Source organism: Furipterus horrens, unplaced genomic scaffold (assembly GCF_987537825.1).
Source record: "Furipterus horrens unplaced genomic scaffold, mFurHor1.1.pri manual_scaffold_2, whole genome shotgun sequence".
In the NCBI taxonomy this organism is placed as follows: domain Eukaryota; kingdom Metazoa; phylum Chordata; class Mammalia; order Chiroptera; family Furipteridae; genus Furipterus; species Furipterus horrens.
The window spans coordinates 13,667,230-13,682,418 of record NW_028327172.1 but is presented as its reverse complement, the minus strand read 5'-3'; the positions used below and the strand labels follow the sequence as shown (position 1 = coordinate 13,682,418).

Genomic DNA, 15,189 nt, shown 5'->3' with positions numbered 1-15,189 from the left:
GCAGGCAGGCCCTTGGGCCTTTTGCTGAAAACACGCAGAGAGGCTGGCCATGGCCTTTAAGTGTCTCCTTGGGGTGAAAAAAGAGAGAAAGAGGGGGCATGCCTACAACTGGTCCAGGCCTTGGAGGATCAGGACCATATTCTTCAAACCCCTCAAGGACAGTGTTAGGATTGGCAAATTTATTTCTCTGAAAATCATTGCAATGATAAACAGATTCAATCTCACTCAGTTGTACTTTTAATGAACGTCATTTTAATTTTGGGGGAAACGATAGCAAAATACATATAAAAAGAGATCATTCAGAAAAAATTCAGGAAGGCAATGATTAAATATTTTAAATGCAGCCTGCCTTGGAAAAGCTATGTTATAATGTCCAGATGTCTCTTGGGGAGAAGATCTGGTCAGTCTGGTATCATCCAGCCATACATTTACGCTGGTCAGGCTCACCTTTATCCTGTGCCGGGAACTGTGCCGAAAGCTTTCTGTGAGACTGTCACAGCCACCCAATGCCAGAGGTGTGGTTATGATCCCTGTTTTACAAATCCCTCAACCAAGCCTCAGAGTGTTTAAGTGGCTGGATCAAGGTGCCTCCCAACACCCCTTGAGAAACTCACAGTCTAATCAGCCATAAATTTGTAAACGTTAAGAGTAAAAGGTCATCCCTGCAAGTGATTTTAAATTCTTTTTAGGGGAAGGGCACTTTCTCTTTGAAGTCGCTGTGGGACACCATCACACAAAATGGTTGGAAAGGTAAACTGCTTCTGGCCAAAGCAGGGAGGGAGATTTCCCTCCCTCTCTGATATCCTTGGGTACCTGGGATCAGGAACTGCCAGCCCAACTGGAAACCAAATGTCTCATTTTACAGATGGGGCCACTGAGGCCCAGCAAGGGAAGGGTGTTAGCCTTCTGGCCTGTGGATTCCTGGTTTGCGGCTCTTTGCTCTGCATTGGTGCCCCCAGGATGCCAGTGTATGGGTGCTCACCCCAGGTGTCCTGTGCCCAGTGACTGGGCTGCTCAGCACTGGCCACACCCTGGTGAGTTTGGGGCTTTCAGACCAATTCAAGGTTTCTTCCAGGAGCCTGCCAAAGCCAAGTCTAAGAGCCCCTTGGAGGAAAGGTGAGCATTTTTAAAAGAACAGTTTCTACTAGACCCCCAAATACCAAGGGAGTTGAAAGGCCCATGGCCTGGGAATCACAAGGCCTCAGTTCACATCCAGCTTTCTGACATGACTAAGATCCAGTCTGTGTTCCTTCCTCAGTGTCCCCATCTGTAAAATGAGGTGGTTGGATTACAATGAATTGTCACAAGGTTCCTTCCAGAATGGGCAACTGGGGAGTCTAGAACCTTGTGCGCCAGGCCACTTCTGGATTTCTGACAACCTAGACTCCAATCAGTAAACAGTGTGGCCTTAACACCACCTTCACCACCACCACCCCTGTCCCCAAGGCCTACTGACCCTGTTCATGCCCTGCTCCTGTTTTTTCCCTTTCCCAGTCCCTCCCCTCCCCATCCCTTCTCCTCGGTTTCCCTACAAGTCACAACTTCTGTTCCTTTCTTGCTTTTATCAGTGAATAGCAAAAGGGATCCTAGACAAATGGGCCATTTGTCCATTGCTCCTCGTTGTACAGGTGGAGACACAGGCCAGAGAAAGGAGGGGCTTCCCCAAGGTCGCCCTCTGTGAGGGAGGCCCGCTCTCTGCAATAGTGATCACCTTCTCTTGCCCAGGACTAAACTCTTGCAGTTTCTAACTTTTGGCAAATAGGACATCTTGCCTAATACAGTTAGAATCATGTTTCCCAATGGCAGGATATCAGAGGCCTTCAAGGAGATTTAAGGTCATGCATCCATGGTCTTTCAGAACCCGGACTGACTTCCCCAGCAATTAAGGGTAGAAAGTCCCTTTCCAGTTCTCTTTCAATCCTTTTGGTCACAATATGGTGTTAAAGACACAGTTTGTTGCTGTGTTTTTAACACCCTTTTAGCCCTTACTAACCTTCCTTTCCAGTAGAGAGTGGGCATCAGCTCAGCACCTTCTGTAGGCAGTAGTATCTTGTTGGAATTTTTAAAAATTGTGGTTAAATATACATTGTTAGAATTTAATAACACTTTTATTGTCATTGTATTTATTTTTACAGTTACCTTCTATTTATAGTAATGTGATGCTGGTTTTCCATTTATGGTAATGATATAACATTTCTTTGTAAAAACAAGCACATTTAAGTAAAACAATAACAATACAAGAAGTGATTTAAAGAAAGCTGTTAAACAAATGTTTCTATCTGGTGTGCAGATATGGCCAGAATCTCGATGGCGGCAGGGGAATGGCTGAGGTCTGGGGAACTTGGACTTGGAACTGGAGCTATATTCCCAGCTGGATGTCCAGTTGGCCTGTTGGGTCCCCATCTCCTTGCATTCTCTCCCCCCACTCCCTTCTGCATGCTTCAACCTTTCCCCCAGACCCTCAGAAACTCCCACCCTCCCTCCCTCCTGCTCTCTCTGGCCTCCACCTCCCAGGCCCCAGCACCCTCCTGTAGGTCCATGCTTTTTCCCTCTTTAAATTTATGTGGCGCCTCGTGTCCAAGAAGGCCCACACAGATGGCCTCTTCCAACGGCATTCCACAAACGCAGGGCCTGTGGGGTTTCTCAGCTCAAAGGGTCAGCCTCTCCCTCAACCCTGTTTTGGCAGCTAAAGGGGTGAGTGTGGAGCCTGAGGTCCTTTAGCATTTTCCCATCCTTGTGTTACAGAACTTGCATTATTAGAGATTTCTTTCTCTTGGTTGAAGCATTGCTCTCACTCTGGGTCCCTTTAAAAACTACAGATCCTTTTTTTTTTTTTCCCTCCCAACTTCATCTCTACTCTATTGACCCCTTCTCAATTTACCCAATGACTCAGTGAAATGGCTGACAGGACCAGACATCCCCAAAGTCCTGAGAGGGTTGCATGCTTTTCCTGGAATGTGGGCAAGGAAAGGCAGCGACTTCCTGCCCCTTAAAACTCTGCCCTGACATCACCAACAGTCATACCCAAGACTGAAGTAGGTTCAGCGCCTATCAGTCAGTCACTCGCTCCTCAGGGCGAATCAGTTGACCAAGGGGCCTCCTGCAGAGCTTGTGCGTGCCTGAGTGTCTAGGGCCAGCAAACACTGGGTAAGAAAGCTTCAGCGAGGGGACTCAAAAAAAAAAAAAAAAAGGAGAAGAAGCTGCCCAGGGAAGAGGAATGGACAACATGAGCCTTTCTCATCTAGGGTTTAGTAAACACTTTCACTTGGGCTGTCTACTTTGATCTGCTTGCTTGCCCACTTTGTCTGAGGCAAGTGGAGTGCGTAGCTGCTTTACAGAAGAGGTTCAGAGGTTAAATGTCTCAGTGAAGTCATGTGTCAGGGGGCCGAGCATGGGGTGTGAGGCTGTGGCAGAAGTACAAAGATGAAAAGACAGTCCTGAGGTTGGAGACACAGATCTGGCCTCTTGCAATCAAGTCATTTGCATCTGGTCTGGGGTCAGGCACCTCCCTGCTGCAACTGCCCCAGTGGCCTCTATTATCTGCCACAATGTAAGAGCAGCGCAGGGAGGGTGAGTTCCCCTGGCTTTCCGCAGGTACTCTCAGGGCATTGAAACTAAGGAGCAAGGTCTGGATGGAGGGGTCACCCCCTCCAGCCCTGCAGGCGGTCCAGGAGGCAGTGTAGAGTTTCCCTGGAATAAACGTTCCAGAGGTCCAGCGTGCCACTCTGCCCACTTCTCCAACGGAAGTGGGCCCATAAGCAGAAGGGGGAGGCAGGCATGGGGCGAAGGAAGAGGAGAAGGACAGAAGTTGGCCCCAGTGCCCCCCTGAGCAAGGCCTGGATGCTGGACTAAAGGCAGAGAGCAAGGCAGGGAGGAGGCGAGGGGCAGCCCACGGGAGCAGACGTTGTTTCAAGGCGGCCGCCAAGGCAGCAGCGGCGGCGGCGGCGGCGGCGACTGGAGACTGAAGGGGAGGAGGTTTGGGGAGGGGAGGGAGCAAGGGAGAGAGGGAGGGACGGAGCGGTGGTTGGGAGGTGGGGCCCGGGGACGGGCAGGCGACGGCTGCAGCTGCCACCGGCATCTCCCGGGCTCCAGGCTGCGGGGCGGACGCAGCGTGGAGCGATCCACAGCGGAGCCGCGCGAGGCCGCCCGAGCCTCGGCCTAGAGCCCCAAGCCGCGAGCCGCGAGCCCCGAGCCCCGAGCGAGCACAGCCGCCGCCGCCTCGAGCCAGCGGGTCCCCGGACACGCCGCCGCCAGGAAGCCAGCAGGCGCCCAGCAAGTTGCGAGCGCGCCTGTCTGCCCGGGGAAAGTTTCCCCCGCGGCTGGAGTTGGCCCGGGGTCCCGCCGCTGCAGCTGCAGCTGAAAGGTAAGGGGTTCTGCACCTTCATTTTACTCAGTGCGTCCCGCCGCTGCGCCCAGGGACTTGGAGACTCCATGCGCGCTTCCCCCGGGAGACTGTTGGGCTCTGTGGGTAGGATGGGGTTGGAATTAGGAGGATCCCAGGACGGTCCCGGGGAAGCCCTGGAACCAAGTTTTACTTACTGGCATGGGTAGTAGGCAGGGAAGACGTGCTCGTCTCTAATCCTGCTCCGAATCCGCCTAGGACTGGGACTTCCCCGCGGACAGGTGCAGCGCCAGGCAGCTCTGGGACCTCTGGGTGGGTGACTGGGGGGCGCCAGGAGAATGGAGGAGGGTGGCAGGTGTGGTTACGAGGTTGGGGTCTCAGTGAAGGCTGCGCCCAGAGGGAAGGTGTGCGCGCCACGCCACTCTGTAGAAGGGCAGGTGGGAACTGAGGATTAGGAGCGAAAATCCGGGCTGGGCAGATTTCTGGGCACAGCAGGGGCACCGAGGGCCTGCCGCCTTCGGGGTCCCCAGCAAGGAGGCGGAGCGGGGGCTCCACCCGTTCCTTCGGGGGCCCCTTGATCCCCTACACGATGTGTGCGGTTTGGGAAAGCAGAGATTCTGTGGGGGTTCTCGGTGGATCCGAAGCTCGGTTATGTCCAGATTTAGGGGGTGTAGTGGGAGTCCGCTTGTAGGGCTGGCGGGCTCGGGTGGGTTCACCCCTGCTTTGGGACACGGCTGGATTGAGGTGATTTGGCTCCCGCCAGGGGGCGCCCTTCCCTGGCCCTTTCACCCATTAGAAAGGCGAGTCCTGGTTCTTTGGAGACAAATGTACAGACACCCAGGACAACCACAGACCCTCCGGCACACGCGGGACCCCTCCCAGAGGAGCACCCCGCCGCACAGCCGGACTCGGGGACAGGCTCGAGTGTGAGGCTGGGGTGCCTCAGTTGTAACTGCACCCTGTGCTGGGAAGCTTGACTGTCAGGGGCTGGTTTTTCTTGGGGAAGGGGATGATTGGCAGGTTGTCTTGGTGAATGAAAAGTCACCTCCAGCAAAATAAAAACGAGAGAAACGGTACACTAACAGCAAATTGGTGTGGAGAAAAGTGAATGGGAAAATTAACTTTTAGAGGTTTGTTTGGAGAGAAACTCAAACCTCTGAATGCACCCTTTCTGTAGAAGTTGTACCTTTGTTCCCTGGATCTGGCCAGATCCTCGCCTGCTTGTGGGTGGGTGAGGGTCCTCTGGCATATCACATGCCCTCCTATCCACGCTTTCTGGACACAAATAAAGGGGGAGGCACAGGGTGGGGGTGATTGGGGACCCTCAAAGACTTGAGCAGTCAAGGCTCAAGTGTGATTTTCTCAGCAGTCCAGAAGAGCCCCAATCTGTGGTCTACAGACTGCCTTCATCGGTCATTTCACTATTACTGGTGGAGACGCTTGTCTGACCTCAGGGACCCTGCGTGTTGAGTCTGTGTGTCCCTGCTGAGTACTCGGGAAGCAAGGCAGCTTCTGGCATCTGCTAGGAGTGTCTACTTTGTCATGTGGGGGGCTGTTCAACATTGAAGGGACACTGAAGGGACTGTTACCTCATCTTTCTCCCTAATTCCCTCCCTCCTCCCTGCACTGCAAGTTAGTACAAATGAGCAAATCAAAGATGGTGGGAGTTTTCATCCTTCTCTTGGCTAGAAACTGTATGTTCATCAGGAAGTTCCCCCTCTTGTGTCCCCTGCAAAGGTGATGGAAACGGGGGGTGGGGGCTGAAAGAGAGTTGAGATTCTTGCTTTCCATGTAGCCCACCCATGCTGTAGGACGGACTGGCCATCAAGAAAGATGGGCATGACTTATTTTGAGGAGAAGAGAAGAGGAGAGACAGAGGAAAGGGTGGAGGAGCCTCTGTTTCTGGATGTGTCTTCAAGACATTCCATGGGGCCAGAAAACAAAAGGGTTTTTTTTTTTTTTTTTTTTTTTTTTTTTTGCTTTGTTTATAGTGACTCTTGTTTCTCTGAGGCGGGAAGCCTGCCTGGAACAGCCAGCCCTGCCCTTGGAACCTGGATGTGCGTACAGGGCCCCAGAGGGTTGGCAGTTCCCGAGTCCCACTCATTCTCTCTGCACTGCCCCACCCCTTCCCACATGTCCTGAAGAGAAGCGGGAACTGAGACCCCATGTTTGGACTTAGCATATCATGTGTGGACTCAAACTGCTCCCTGGAAAACTTCGAGAGCTCGATTCAGCAATATTTCAAGTCTTGGTCACTCTGCATCCTTGTTGCCCGGTCCCAGGATACATTTCCAATGCCTGACTCTTGGCGGTGTCCTACGCCACCTGGGGTCAAAATGGCAGTGCATCATTGAAAGTTCCAGGGCCTTTTCTAGCGGCAGACGTCCATCTGGAGTTGGAGTTAGGACACTGTGGATTGATCCAAAGTGTCCCCCTCCCCGGTAAAAAGTCCCATGTGAGCTTGGAAATAGCTCTGTGAGTTACTGAATGAGGTTTTAGTGGTCCGAGGGGTGGGCTGGAGGACAGGGTGCTGGGCAGGGACAGGTGTGCCCAGAGGTATCAAAACAAGGGCTGATGGCAGGGGTTTGTGAAGGGGGTCAGGAAGGGAGGAAACGGCATATCCAAGAGCCACCTCTTCTGGATCATCAGTATCACCTTGGGCAAGTCACTTCCCCACTCATTCTTGAACCTGCTTTCCCAGCTTGTGAAGTGAGGGTGCTGGCCCAGGAGATCTGAGAGGCTTTGCAACTTAAAGTCAGACGAGTCTAACCTTTTAGGGTGCTAGGGAGCCCTGCTCTGTATTCAGTCCAGCGGAGGGCACCTCTCCAGGCTGTCTTGCCTCGCTCTGCCCCACCCTACACAGCAAAGTGTATTAGGCTTCTGGCTTCCATCAGTTTTTGGTAGAGGGGTAATGTGGGTGCCTGCCAGGAGCCCCATATCTGTCTGTGGGTTCACACACTGCTTCTCTCCTGATGCCTGTCAGGTGCTCACTCTCTCCCCTTCCTTGGCTGGGCTGTCCCTTTTAGGGACCCCTCTTTCCAGAGAGCTGCTCTTCTGGCCTGTTTCATCAGCCGTTGAGAAGAAAATCAGGAACATTTGTTCATGCTCAGCTGGGACACAGCAAAGGGAGGGGCCTTGGAAACCAGCACTTTGGCAGCCCCCTTCCCCCCAGGAGCAGATGATGGGTTGAGTGGGTATTTCTGCAACCTGATGCCATTGAACAAACCTGCCAGCTTGGGCTCCTCCTGCTGCACAGACTGGCACCTTGGACCCGCATCAGCGCTCTGATCGAGGGAGTGGGAGCAGATAATGAAACACTTATTAAAATAAGAAAGTGAGATGATGGGCCCCCAGTGTTTGCAGCTGGCAAAGCAGGTCTTTCATCTTGGTGCTTATCTTAAGGTCCCACCCTTACCCCTTGTCTGCACCCCACACTGCTGCTTTCATTAGTGACTTCAGCAGCTCGGAGATGAGCAGAAGCATGTTCACCATTGTGTGCGTGTGTGTAAACACTGAGAAGCAGCAGGATGGAGTGGAAAGGCCACCAAACCAGGAGTTAGGAACACTTGTGTTCTAGCCTTAATTCTGTTACAAACGGAGCTGTGTGAGCTCAAGTGAGTCACTGCACCTCTCTGAGCTTCAGTTTCCCTGTTTCTGTAAAGACAGCATTGCATGGGGGTTAGGTTGCTTGAGTTGGAATGTTAGCTTTCTCCTAGTTATTAGCTCTGCAATACTAGGCTATTCAATCTCTGGTGCCTCAGTTTCCTGATACGTAAAATGGGACTAATAATACCTCATCAGATTGTTGTGAATTGTCAATGAATCGTATAAAAACACTTAGCACAGTGTCACATGGTAAATGCTCAGTAGGTATCATTATCATAGTCGTCATCATCCTCCTCATCATTATTATTATTGTTACTGTGAAATGGGGGGATCAGCTTTGATCCTTTCCAGCTCTGATCTTCTGAAGCACAGTGTGTACATGTGTGTCCGCTTTGGGGATAGAAGACAGGAATACATAAAATAAATTGCTTTTTTTGTTTTTCTTTCTTTCACTGCTTCACTGAGGACTTCTGAGTTAAAATCTTGTGAGTATTCTCACGATAGCCCTATCCTTGTGGCAGGAAGCCCAGTTTGACGTCACTGAAAATATCCCAGTTTCTGGCACTTGAGGGATGATATTTCATCAGCTCGTATTTGCCCATCCTTTCTCTTCCACCCTTTGTTTCCCACCCTGAACCAGAGTACGAAGACCATATGTGCAGATAATGAGTTTAAGCTGATACACAACCCCCAGATTCACCCGAATAAAAGGCCGTCCTCCTGGAAGACACTCAGGACTTTAAAATATCCTGGCTCCTCTGCTATGTTGCATTATGTCTGGCCGGCCTTGCTTCTCTCTCTGTGTTCTGCCCCTGGGTGTTTTGCAGGGACGTGGGCTGGGTCAGGTCTGCAGTCTGAGGTTCTGAGCTCTATCTGCCATCCTGGCTGGGGCAGCCTCCCCGGGCTGTACCACTGCCTGGGTCCCCTCCAGCAAGGCTGGTGCTCTGAGTCATCTCAGTGCTGATCTCCATGGTGGCAGACACCTGGAGAGTGCTCACTGTCAGCCAGCGGCTAAAGAGTGCTTCTTCTCACCTCCCCAGTCACGGCTGGTTCAGATGCTGTCCCCATTTTACAGATTAGAAAATAAAGCTCAGAAAAGTCAAGAGAGTAAGTAGTGGGACTGGGATGTGCTCCTAGGCTCATCTGATTCCCCATCTCGTGCTCTAAACTACTATGTAATCTTTCCTCTTGTATCAAAACCTCCTGTGAGCCCCAAAGCCCCAGGGAAGATATCCCTGAGATTCAGTCAGCCCCCCTTCCTACTTTGATCATCTTCCAGGCTCAGAATGCTTTACAAGATTCCCTTTTTTCATCCTGGATTGATTGCTGAGCCATCCTGGGGACAAGGAGGGGTAGGAGTCTTTTTTTTTTTTTTTTTTTTTGGCAAGACTACCTCCAAGAGGAGAATGATCTTATTAAGCAACAAAAGGTTGTGATTTAAAGAGGTTGTGTGTTGGAGTCACAAATCTGCATTTGAATCTTATTTCTGCCACTTCCCGATTATATGGCTTTGGTCTCCTTATCTGTGAAAAATTAGAATAATGGCAACAATGATACTGTTAAGCTAAGTACACTAGCTGCCACAGCACGTGACCCCAAACTCTCAGTGGCTTAACACGGCAGGTTTAATTCTTGCTCCCATTATTCATCTCACGTGGCTCTCTGCTCCACATGGTTACTCAGGGACCCAGGCCGATAGTAACTCCGCCATCTTTGTGGCTGCACCCTCTGGATTATGTGGCATCCACAGTTACTGCAGATGGGGAAGAGAGACGGAAAAGGCACACTTAACACTCAACTGCTTCAGCCAGGAGGTGACCCACATCACTTCAGCTCCAGTACATTGGTTATAACTGTCACCTGGCCCCCAACCTGCTGCAAGGGAGGCTGAGAATGTAAGGAAACTAGTGGATGTTTGCTGAGCGCTAGCTTCCTGCATTTCCATTTCCTGAATAGAAGATTAATTGAGATGATATCTTTAAAGCTTCTAGCATAGGCCTGGTATTTAGTCCTTGAAACATGGATGCTTCTGTCCTGACCAGTGTGGCTCAGTTGGTTGGGTGTAATCTTGCAAAGTGAAAGGTCACTGGTTCAATTCTCGTCACGACACATGCCTGGGTTATGGGTTCAGTCCCCAGTTGGGGCATATACAAGAGGCAACCCCTCAATGTTTTTTTCACTTCTATATTTATCTCCCTCCCTTCCCCCTCTAAATATTAAAAAAAAAAAAAAACCCAAAAAACCCACCATGGAGGCTTCCTCTCCTTAATAACCCCTGATATACATTACTGTTTATAGATTACAGACTGCTACATGGAAATGATCTCTGTGTACATGGGCAGATGCTATAGTACCCATAACACACTGGAGTGAAGAGGTCAAGGGACTGGCAAGTGAATGAATATACAGCAAGGGCACTAAGCCATGCCCTTGACCTTCAGCCCATTGACCCTATGGCCTTCTTTGGCTTAGTGAACCTTCTATAACCTTCTTTTGCTCCTATCTTGCCCTCCCCCACCCAAATGGTGTGGAGTTTCTGTATTCATCTTCTGCGTGTGCAGGGGCAGGAAGAGATAGGGTTGGGGGGGAGGCTGCAGGAACTATCTGGAAGCTGGGGGAGAAGCATATGTCATGAGGTGAGATAAACTGTAGTTTTTGATACTCATTGTGAAAACCATAGGAATTTGGGTCCCACGTGTACTGCTTTGGGAACTGCTGTGTGCATTCAGGCTTTGGGGTACCTCCCAACTGATAAACAAGGTTAGCTGTGTTACCTGTCCCATCTATGCAGCCCCATGCTGGCCTATACAGTGTTGGGCAGAGAGGGAGAGGGGGTCTGATGAGGCTCTCCAGCCTGTTTCTCTGTGGACGGTAAGATGGCCAGACCTAGGTTTGAATCCTGACCCTTCCACTTAGCACTTGTTCATCTCTCTGAGCCTCAGTGTGCTCCTCTGCAAAATGGGAAGAATAAGGGAAAGCTGTAAAGCTAATCAAGTGCCTGGCACATAGTAGGTCAGCATGTTTGCATATCTTTCTTCTCCCTCTTGAGTAAGAAAGAAGACATGCTTTGGAAAGAGACCAGTGCTGAGGGGAGGCTAGAGGCAGCCCTGCACCCCCACCCATATCATGTTGGACAAAGAGGCACTGGGCTCCCATCCCCCATGGCTTCAGGCTGAGCTCTCATGTTGAACTAATAAGGCTTCTATTTGAAATAAGAGAAGAATTTGGAGTTCTGGCCCTTGGATTTAGGCCCATCTTTTCATGTGTAATTACCACTGTGGGCTCAGGGCCCGGGGGTGCTGCTGGGAGAGACCCCCTCCGTGCTGCTGCCTCCAAGGCTGTGACAGATTGCAGCGCACTTGCTGGCCAAGTGCACCTTGGCTCCTGGGGGAACCGCCCCACCACCACGTGGTGCCTGAGAGTCAGGGCTCCCTCCAGCAGGACCCGTCCAGGGCACGGCACTCGTCTGCTGTGGGTTCTTAGCACCCAGGGGAATGAGGTACTTCTCCAGCCAATACACAAATACCTCCGGAATAAGGGAGATTAGCTGTCCCCCTGAAAGGACCCCACAGAAGTAGCTGGTGGGCTGGAAACCAGAGTGGAGAGGTCTTTGGGAGAGGATGGTCCTAAGGTCACCCATTGCCCCCCTGGTTATGGTGGACAGTTGTTCCTGGGAACACCGCAGAGGGTGGGTGACCTTCCACCGCAGCTACTGCCAAGACACTAGGGAGGCCCTGTTGACACCCAGCTTCTCTGAGAATCACGGGAAGGCATGCTAGTCAGTTGAGCCTGTAAGTCAGCTACCACAGGTCTCATTCCCCCCTGCCCCCAGACCTCAGCTTCTGCAGCCCTCCCACCTGAAATAGTTGGGGTAGAGCTTTGGACCAGCCCGCTAGCCTCAGGAGGTGGTGCATTGGTTTCCTAGAGCTGCTGTAACAAAGTGCCACAGACTGGGGGCTTAACACAACACACGTTTATTCTCTCACAGTTCTGGAGGTTAGAAGTCCAAAACGAGGCGTTGGCAGGGCTCGAGAGGAGGGCCCCTCCTTGCTCCTTCCTAGCTTCTGATGGCTATTGGCAGTTCTTGGTGTTCCTTGGCTTGTGAACACACCAGTCCCTTCCTCTGTCATCACATGGCATCGTTCCACTTGTGCTTGTCTTTCCTCTTATGAGGACATCAGTCATATTGGACGAGGGCCTAATGATCTCATCTTTAGTAGATTACATCTGCAAAGACCCTATCTCAAATAAGGTCATATTCACAAGTACCAGGGGCTAGATCTTCAGCATGTCTTTCTTGGGTTTACAGTTCAACTCATAACAGGTGGGTACTGTTATTGCCCCATTTCACAACCAAGAAAACCAACCCAAAGAGGATAAGTAATTTGCCCAAGTTCGTATACCCTAATACAACTAATAAATGATTGGTAAGTTAATCTCTGTTCATTTTAGTTTTCTTATCCATAAAGTAGGGATTTATACCCACCTCGTGCCCTGGTTATAAGCATGAAAGGAGTTAAATGTCTGCATCCAACATGCTTTGCACACAGCTAAACATTGGTCAATTGTAGACTGGAAAGGTGCTGGGTGTTCAGTCTGGGCTCGGGAAACAGCAACGTATATGAATTGTAACCAATTGAAGGTAAAATGTTTTCCAGAAATAATGATTTGAAAGGACTGTATGAAAGGCACCATTTACAGTCTTTCAACGTGTCTTCTGGAGTTGTCTGCTATTTCCATCTCCTCTCAAGTTGAGACTCTGGTTGAGATGAATTGTTCTTGCTTGCTATTTATCCTGGGCTCACCTTTAGCACTGGAAATCACCGTGACTTTTGCAGATTAGGCTTCCCCCTCCAGGGGCAGCATCTGGGCATCTCTGCATAAGGAGAGGGCCCAGGAGGGAAAACAGATGGCTCCCAGCTCCACAGCCCATCCCGAGGGAGGCCCAGGAGGGTTTGCGGGCTCAGAGGTGGAGGCTGAGGGTTCATTCAGACATGCAGCCTCATGCGCAGGTAACAAAAGCAGAAAAGGCACCATGCCATTGAGGATTAGGAGGGTGGCTTCTAAACATAAAGCCTGGGTTCAAATCCCAGTTCAGCCACGTTTCTTGACCTTTGACGAATTATTTCTCTGTGCCACCATTTTACCTCATTGGGTTTTACGAAGATAAAATGAGCTTAAAATGCATAAATGTTTCTCTTAGGATTGAATGCGGCACTTCAAAACTAGTCAATGAGTTAGAATTAGTCTTCTTATTTTATTTATTATCTTTTTCCTTCAATGGAATGAGGGAAGAGACCTGTCTGTTTTGTTTTCCATGGAACCTGCAGGGGGTACCTCAGTGCCTGGGGTGGAATAGATGCTCAGTCCGTACATGCTGAATGAATGCGTGAATGAATGATTGAATTCTTATTAACAGCTTCTTTGAAATCACATCCTTGCTATGCACCAAAGTCTCTTCCTCTTATCTGGGAATACTACTGGAAACCAACCCAGTGAGGAGCCCCAGGGCACCATATAAATTCAGAGAAGGTTCTTACTTGTGGGGATGGGGGCAGCGCGGGCCTCCCCATGAAGTAAAGGACAAGTGGAAGCTTGGAGGATGAGGAAAAGCTGGGGAAGGGGAGCCTGGAAGATTTTGGTTGCCACAGGAAACAGGCTGTGTGGTGGCCCAGTGGGGAGAGCCGCATTTGCGGTGTGGGCTTTTCCCACGACTTGTGTGGGAACAGGCGGACAGGGCCAGAAGAGACACTGCCCCACACTCTGACACACGGAAGGAAGGCCAGTCCTTCTCCAGGGTTATTACCTAACAGGTGTACCTCACTCGAGGCAGCCCAGATCTATAAAATGCCAGCTGGGTCAGAGGGTCCTCATTCAATTTACAGACAAATGAACTCTCAGACTCCCGTTGATCCCTACTGCCTTAAAAATAAAATTCGATTTACCAAAGTTCAACTTACACACTTTCGTTAGGGAAAACATCTGCTGTGTAACATGATCATGTTAGCTGCCTGGAAGGAAACTCTTCAGTGGATTCTCACTTGTGTTCAAAAGACTTTCCTGAAGCCTCTGCCCCCTCCCCCATCCAAGCCTGTTCCTGCCCACCTGCTACTTTGCTTCCTTCTCCTGCCTCCACCCCGACAGGGCCACTCTATATGCTCTTCCCAAAATTTCCTGAAATGCTTCCTCTTCCCTCTTTAGCTACCTAGCTCTTCATCCTTTGGATCCCAGTCCCTGTCTCACCACATTCGGGAAGTCCTCCTTGACTGCTGATTTAGTCAAATCTCCACTTATTAACTCTGATTTCTCCATCATACCCTCATTAATGGGTGATTGTTGACTTATCTGTGTGATTATTTAATGTCTATCTCCTTCACTTTAGTGTAAGTCCCAGAGGGCAGGGACCCTGTCTGTCTTTGCTCATCCCTGTATCCCAGGTACCTGGCAGGTGTTCAGAGGCACCTCCCTTCATTTTCTCCTCTGCAGCCCAGTCTTTTCCAGGTTGTTCTGGGTAATGAGCATGGCTAACATGTATTGGTCACTTGCTGTGTGCCAGGTACTTACAAGTCTGATCTTAACCAGTAGAATGCCTAACAGTCCCAGCTTTACCACTCATCAGCTCCAAAGCCTTGGGCAAATCACTTAGTCCCTCTGTGCCTATTTTCCTCATCCATAAAAGGGACTAAAAATAATACCTAATTTATTGAGTTGTGAGGATTAAATAAATTAACCCATGTCAAATTTATTTTCTCACAGTTTTGGAGGCTACAAGTTCATGATCAAGGTGCTAGCAGGTTTGGTTTCTTCTGCGGTCTCTTCTGGCTCACATGTTCGTTCTTCTGTGTGTGGTCATCCCTGGCATCTCCTGGGTGTCTAGGTCCTCTCTTCTTATAAGACTATCAGTTAGATTAGATTTGTGCCTTCCCTAAAGCTTTATTTTATCGTAATTACCCCTTTAGAGGCCCTATCTCCAAATACAGTTACATTTCAGAGGTAGTGGGTTAGGGCTTTGACTTTCTGGGGAAGCACAATTCAGCCTATAATGTCTTCTAACTTGGTACTATGATTATTCCCATTTTATGGTTGAGGAAACTGGGGCACAGAGAGGTTAAGTCTTTTGCCTAAGATCACATAACTGATAAGCAGATACAAATGTAGGTGGTCTGAACCCCGGAGCCACCCTCAAACATTAGATGGTTGGTTTCTGGTCTTGCTCTTCTGCGGGATACTAGAGTCTTCCC

General features: G+C 50.1%; 1 protein-coding gene across 2 annotated transcripts in view; it reads left to right on the top strand.

Annotated features, from left to right (window-relative positions):
* The first annotated feature begins 4,084 nt into the window (after nt 1-4,084).
* Nucleotides 4,085-15,189, top strand: part of TSPAN18 (tetraspanin 18) — a 161,520-nt gene continuing 150,415 nt past the window's right edge. For both annotated transcript variants that reach the window (XM_090267569.1, XM_090267568.1), the window contains exon 1: nt 4,085-4,363. The gene's annotated coding sequence lies outside the window, so the exon portion shown is untranslated. The remainder of the gene's footprint in view (nt 4,364-15,189) is intronic.